Source organism: Xenopus laevis, chromosome 4L (assembly GCF_017654675.1).
Source record: "Xenopus laevis strain J_2021 chromosome 4L, Xenopus_laevis_v10.1, whole genome shotgun sequence".
Lineage (NCBI taxonomy): Eukaryota > Metazoa > Chordata > Amphibia > Anura > Pipidae > Xenopus > Xenopus laevis.
The window spans coordinates 127764234-127772141 of NC_054377.1; the positions used below are offsets into that span (position 1 = coordinate 127764234).

Consider the following 7908-nt stretch of genomic DNA (forward strand, 5'->3'; position numbering starts at 1 on the left):
CGAGGGAATTTTTGAAGAAAAAAAAATTCGAAATTTGAAGTAATTTTTAGGATACTTTGACCATCGAATAGGATACTACGACTTCGACTTCGATTCAAAGAAAAATAGTTTGAATATTCGACCATCAAATCAATAATCAAAGTACTGTCTCTTTAAAAAAACTTCGATTTCAATACTTAAACCTGCTGAAGTGCTATGTTAGCCTATGGGGACCTTCTAGAGCAAGTTTTTGGTAGTCGAAGTAAAATCATTCGATTGATCGCTGAAATCCTTCGAATCGTTCGATTCGAAGGATTTAATCGTTCAATCGAACGATTTTACTTCGACCGCAGGATACCCAAATTTGTTGAAAAAAACCTCGATATTCGAAGTCAAAGTATTCCAATTCGATGGTCGAATTTCAAAGTATTTTTAACTTGAAATTCAACCCTTGATAAATCTACCCCTAGAAGTCACCCTGGAGTTCCATGACCTGTACATGTAACTACTCAGTGGGGGTCATTTATTAATAATGGGCAAATTTGCCCATGGGCAGTAATCCATGGCAACCAATCAAATTGCTGCATTCATTGTTCTACTTGCAGCTGGCTTTAAAAAGCTAATCACTTATTGGTTGCTATAGGTAACTGCTCAGTGTTGATAAATGAGCCCAAGTGACTTATAATATCATTACATTATACAATAGTATATTATATATATAGCCAAGCAAAAGCATTGGTTAATGTGCGCTATATGCATAAAGGCATGTATATATGTATATATATATATATATATATATATATATATATATATATATATATATATATATATATATATATAAACAAACTACTGGATAGGTGCACTCAGAAAACAATGGAAATGCCTAGGTGCTGGAACATAAATCAATATCAATAGAGCAAAGAAATCCGCACTCATAGGTCTTTTGTGATGAAAAAAATGTATTTATTCAACGTTTTGGCTCTTAGACTCTTAGGGGCCGATTCACTAAGGGTCGAATATCGAGGGTTAACTAACCCTCGATATTTGACTAGAAATGAAAATCCTTTGACTTTGAATATCGAAGGATTTAGCGCAGATAGTTTGATCAAACGATCAAAGGATTTTAATCCAACGATCGAAGGATTTTAATCCAACGATCGAAGGAATATCCTTCAATCAAAAAAAGTTAGCCAAGCCTATGGGGACCTTCCCCATAGGCTAACATTGACTTCGGTAGCTTTTAGATGGCGAACTAGAGGGGCGAAGTTTTTTTTAAAGAGACAGTACTTCGACTATCGAATGGTCGAATAGTGAAATGATTTTTACTACGAATCCTTCGATTCAAAGTCGTAGTCGAAGGTCGAAGTAGCCCATTCGATGATCGAAGTAGCCAAAAAAAAACTTCGAAATTCAAAGTTTTTTTACTTCGAATCCTTCACTCGAAGTAAGTGAATCGGCCCCTTAGACTCCTGATGACGGCTAGAGTCTAAGAGCCGAAACGTTTTCATCACAAAAGACCTATGAGTGTGGATTTCTTTGCTCTATTGATATTGATATATGTTCCAGCACCTAGGCATTCTCTCTCTCTCTCTCTCTCTCTCTCTCTCTCTCTCTCTCTCTTGCTCAAGTACATGGTAATGTTTTATTATTACAGAGAAAAAGGAAATCATTTTTTTAAAAATCTGAATAAAATGGAGTCTGTGGGAAACAGCCTTTACGTAATTGAACTTACTGGACAACAGGTTCCCGGATAATGGGTCTTATGCCTGTACAAAAAACTTGAGATCTACAGTAAATCTGCTTTTGGTCGAGCTGCAGAATTTGTGTTAAATGACTGGCTGAGGAATCTGACTGAAGTTCAAGATGATCTCATCCATATTTAACAGCAATTTTTACACCTAAGGAATTCTGTCATGATTTTTAAGGTGTAATTTTTAAGGTGCGTTATTTGATGCATTTTGTAAAAAAAAAATATCTTTTTAACCTTACTTCAACCTTTCATTGTGTTTTTTTTAGATTCCAGATTGTATGTTGAGATCTGAATGTTACCTGAATGTTCCCAGCCGAATTTTCCCTCTTAACATCATATTTTATTAAAAAGTCTCCATCAAGCAGTGTTTCTGTGCATTTAGGACACTTGCGCTGCTGGTCCATCGTTGGCTTGAATGTGATTTGGGCCTGTAGATCAGACAGAAGTTCCCATCAAGAACAAGTCTCTTGTAAATCTGCTTTTTCCTATATAAGCACATTACCTGCTTCTCTGTGTGATTTATTTGGACCACATTAGTTAATTCATTAGTGATGAATGTTCCATGAGCTTCCAAAAAGCGAATCCCTTGCGGCTCTATAATGTATGCATTGATCTGTAGAAGACAATTAGTCTTATTAATCAGCCTGCAGTAGACTGACCAAAGCTAACTGCTGATTGGTTGCTACTACAAAGGTGAAAAATATGCCCATTATTAGTAAATGAGCCTATATTTATTAGCTTGTGGACACTCTGTGCTACTTTTAAGGATTTTCCTATACAAACACTGTGGTAGGGTTTCACAAAATACCCTAAAGGCATGATATCTGGATCTGGGGTGAATACTAGTTTGCTGTTCTAGATACTTCTTTAATGCCAGCCTAACAGCCAGTTAAAGCAAGATTCTGCAAGCGGGGTGCTTATTTGCCTTCCTGAATATTCTTACAACTATAGAAGGGTGAGCTGGTGACATTATTTTTATTATAATTATGATATCATTATTATTATATTAGAATATCATTATAATTGTAGTAATTGTTATGTGCTAACAAATGGAGGACCTCAAAGTGGTGTGTGAAATCAAAAAGCCAACAAACCACTACTCTCGTAAAAGAGAGCATTTTTATTAAAAGCTGAATAAATTCACCTGGAAGTTTTCGATAAGCTGTTTAGGTTGAGAGACAATTCATAATTCCCAAGATGACGTTTCAGTAGCTCTTCATAAGTCAGTACAAATATCACATTTGCAAAGGCAGCAACATTCACTGTCACTTTAAAATGTTCCATTTTCCTTCCTGTAGACCTGGATTATTTCAAAACACAAGTGCATTCGGGAAAACATAGGTAAAAGGATATCGATGAAAGCAGTTATTTCAGACCTGTGCTCAAGCCTCCCACATTTTTGGTATATCTTTTCTCTTTTGATGGTCAGAACCCTTATACTAGAACTTTTTTTCGGTAGGCCATCAAAACACGTATAGTGTCATTTAATGTGATTCACAGGGAAAGAGTTAATGAGGCAGCATACCCGTTGTTCATCATCAGTTAAATGAATAGGGCTTGGCAGAGTTTGTTATTCTTAAGTTAAAAATGTCAAATAGGGAAATTGAATCTACTCCATGTTTGATCATGTTATAAGTATATATTTTCAATGGGGTTCATTTGGAGGTGTTGAACGTGATGGACATTGGTCTTTTTTCAACCCAACTTAAAGAAGAAAGAAAGGATCAATCACTTGGGGGCACCAAATCATTTTAACAAAAATGTCAACTTTTTAACTGTGCTGCTGAAGATTTTCTTTGTTTCTAAAGCCTCTTCAGGGAAAATAACAAGTTCTTTCAGTACAAAACCCTGCATGGCTTCTTTAAAGATTGTTCTTGCCGTAAGGCCCCCCATGTTACTGTCTGCCTTGCTATGAACTGCTGGGAATTTGGATGATCATATAAAAGTCAACACCCACTGAACCAAACCAGCACTTTGTCCCTTTGATACTGCTTTTTGGAACTGCATCTTAGCTTCAGCCTTCTCCTTCACTGTCCCAATAGTTGTGACGCCATCAACAGTCCTTGAAAAAAAAAAAAATGCATTTGACAAGATTATTAACAAGATAACGATTAAAAACCATTATCCCATTCCTCTTATTTCGGAACCTTTTGATAGACTAAGGGGAGCCAAAGTCTTTACCAAACTAGACTTATGTGGAGCCTATAACTTTATACGTATCTGCCATGGGGAAGAATGGAAAACAGCTTTCAAAACCCAGGATGGGCATTATGAATATTTGAAAAACCAATACCTTGTCTGCTACAAACGGGTGAATCCCAAACTTTATTCCATGGTGCTCACAACACTTCAATGTTCAAACGTTTCGGGACTGCATGGCCACTGAGTGACCGCGTGGTCACTGAGGAAGGGCCATGCGGTCCCGAAACGTTTGAACATTGAAGTGTTGTGAGCACCATGGAATAAAGTTTGGGATTCACCCGTTTGTAGCAGACAAGGTATTGGCTTTCCATTTATTTTTGACTATTTCACTAGCGAGTGGCTAGGCCAGAGCCTCTACCCAATTTCCCTATCTGGGCTTTAATGATTATGAATATTTGGTCATGCTCTTTGGCCAATGCAATGCCCCAGCTGTTTTTAAAGATTTTATCAATGATGTTCTTCGTGATTTTTTGCAAACTTGTGTCATATTAGTGTTTATTTGGATGATATTCTAGTTTACTTTTCTTCATGTTCTGATCATGTTACCCAAGTAAAAAAGTTTTAGTCAAATTAAGAGAGAATTGTCTCTATGTCAAGCTTGGGAAATGTTAATTCCACAAGACCAGTATTTCTTTTTTGGGGTATATTATTTCTCCCTCAGGTTTTGTGATGGACCCTGTCAAGGTCTCTGCTATTTTGAATTGCTACAGGCTTGAAAGCCATACAACGATTCATGGGATTTGCCAATTTTTATCGTAAGTTCATAAAGAAATTCTCTCAGACCTTGGATCCCATTACATCGCTAAAAAAGAAACCATACAAGTCTTCATGGACTCCTGAAGCACAAATGGCTTTCTCTAAACTCAAACAGTTGTTCAGTTCAGCCTCTATTCTCATTCATCCAGATCCTAGTTGTCAGTTTATTCTAGAGGTCAATGTCTCAGAGGTGGGCGTCAGTGCCGTTCTCTCCCAAAGGGTGGAATTCAAAGGAACCCTTCATCCTTTTGCAGAAATAAATGAGGTGGGCAACTGCAAATTATAAGGAATAAGGAATGGTGTCATTTGTTGGAGGGCTGATCACAAAAATCTAGAATATATTTCCTCTGCCAGAATCCTTGTCTAGCTTGCTGGGCCCTTTTCTTTTCCAGATTAATTTTCTTAATTTCTTATCGGCCTGGTTCTATGAATATGAAAGTGAATGCTCTATACAGATGTCTCATGGAAAAGGAATCCAATCCCTCCCAGCCCTGTCCTATTATTCCCCCTGAGTTAGTAGTGGCTCCTACTTCTCTATGTTTGTCCGAATTTCCCACTCCTGAATGTCATTCTGGGAAGATTTTTTTAGCTCAACAAACGGTTCCTCGAATCCTTATGTGGGCTCATTCATCTAAGATTTCTGGTCATCCTGGGGTTAACAAGACTCATGAGTTTGTTTCTAGGTACTGTTGGGGGCCTTTACTTGCCAAAGATTTTAAGCTTTTTGTTTCTGCCTGTTCTGTCTGTGCACAGCAGAAAATTCCTCGTTCCTTACCTTGTGGTTTTCTTCAACCTTTGCTTATATCTATTCAACCCTGGCTAGACATTGCCATGGTTTTTATTGTGGAAATGCCTAAATCTTCTGAGATGACTACTATTCTGGTAGTGGTCAATAGATTCTCCAAGATGGCTCTTTCATTCCATTAAAGAGACTTCCTTCTGCTGCTGTGCTAGCCCAAGTTTTCATCAAGGAGATTTTTCGTCTGCACGGTGTCCCTCAATCTATTGTGTCTGACTGTGGGGTTCAGTTTGTCTCCACATTCTGGCGATCTTTTTCAAAACTTTAGGGCATTAAATTAAAGTTTTCCTCTGCTTACCATCCATAAAGCAATGGTCAGATAGAGAGCACCAATCAAACTCTGGAACAGTTCCTACGGTTTTATTTCCCAAAATTAAAACAATTGGGTTGAACTAATTCCCTGGGCTGAGTTTGCTCATGATAATTTATGTTATGATTCTCTGGGTTGTTTTCTTTTTTCTCTGTTTTTGGTTATAATCCCTCTGCCTTTCCATCTAACATCACTAGTGAAGGTTCCGGCAGCAGATGCATTAGTCTGTGACTTTAGGTCCATAGGGTCTCAGGTTCATCAATCTCTTCTTAAAGCCTCTTCACGTCAGGAGGTTGCTGCGGACAAACGTCGTCGTTCCAGTCCTCTCTATCAGCTTGGAGATTCGGTCTGGCTTTCTACTCAGCATGTCAAACTTTGTTTGCCTTCTCCCAAATTTGGGCTTCGTTATATTGGCCCTTTCAAGATAAAAGAGTTCATTAACCCTGTGTCTGTCAGATTGGATCTTCCTCCTAGTAAGAACATTTCAGGTGAGAAACATTTTTTCATGCGACCAACCTCCTCCTGCTCTTTTTTTTTGGTGATCATCAAGAGTTTGAGGTCCAAGAGATTCTGGATTCTCAGAGATTTAGAGGCAATATTCAATATTTATTCACTGGAAGGGGTTTGGGCTTGAGGAGAGGTCTTGAGTGAAAGCTTCTGATACTCATGCTTCTCGTTTGATCAAAGCTTTTCACAGAAAATTTCCTGACAAGTTATGGGAGCCCCGGAGGGAACTCCTGAAGTTGTGTTCTCTTACCTCCCAGCGCGTCCGTCCTTAGGTCCGACTGCACGTGCATCAATAAATAGGCTATATTCCTTGCATTAGTGTGTGTGTGTAAGCTAATTTTGTATTACATTAAATATTATTGCCATGGCACCACAACATTTTTTTTATTGGTGTACCCACCTCTGAGTTCATTTGAGCACCGTTTCGCTTTTCCAAAGTCAATGGGCTTTAAAATTATTTTGACGTGCGACAATTTTTACACGAACGACAATTTTTACACAATTAGCTTTTGTGTCCAAATGCATTAAAGTCAATGAGCGGCAAAATTGTTTTGACGCACAACAATTTTTACACAAGCGATTTTTGTGTTACAGCAAATTTTTACGCCAGTGAATTTTCGCAGCAGTTTTCGCAAAAAAATTTGCAGGTGTCGAAATTCGCCGCGAATCCATGCCTGCCGAATAAATTCGATAATCCCTACTCATAATCATTGTAAATCAGGTATACACAAATAAGTGAATTAGTAAAAGAAAATAGACCAGTAACTGCAGCTCATTACTGTTTGTGCATAGATTATAATAAATTGGCTTCATCCAACCCCCTTTTCAGTCATTGCACATGAATTTAAAAGTTGAACAGGAATGCAGTTTTGCCATCTGGTATGACAAAATAACTCTCATACCAATTTCATAGCAAGGCAGCTTTTCCTCTGATCGCTCATTTGACATATATCTATAAACATTCCAAATTCATTCATTTATATCAGGGAAGAAATCAGTATCCCCAAACTATCCATCATAAGATCTTGGAATTTGAGTGACATCTGCTGGTAATTATGGAACTTGTAATTAGGAACATGCATTCTGTGCTGTACTAAATATCATAAGTATGTACTGTAGGTTCTGTTGCTGTCTACTAGTGTCTTACTCGCTGTCCGCTTTGATGCTTTACAGTCATCATATCTTTAAGACTGCAAATACAGCTAAGGGACCTTTTATCCAGAATAGTTGGGACCTGGGGTTTTCCGGCTCATGGATCTTTCAGTAATTTGGATCTTCATACGTTAAGTCTACTAGAAAACCATGTAAACATTACATAAATATAGATAAAAATAAAAATAGGCTGGTTTTGCTTCCCATAAGGATCCCTTATATCATAGTTTTTAGAAAGTACAAGCTACTGTTTTATTATTACGGAGAAAAAAATGCAAAATTTTTAATTTTTAAAAATGTGGATTATCTGGATAAAATGGAGTCTATAGGAGATGGCTTTTCTGTAATTTGGAGCTTTCTGGATAACAGGTTTCCAGATAACATATCCCATCTCTGTACTGTATAATGCATAAAGGCAAGTGTTAAGATCCCTTTATAAAGTTTAACATCCCA

The 7908-nt window shown here is 37.5% G+C and overlaps 1 pseudogene; it reads right to left on the reverse strand.

The window, feature by feature from the left end:
• LOC108713571 overlaps positions 1–3998 on the reverse strand; it is a 34352-nt pseudogene extending 30354 nt beyond the window's left edge.
• Positions 3999–7908: the final 3910 nt, after the last annotated feature.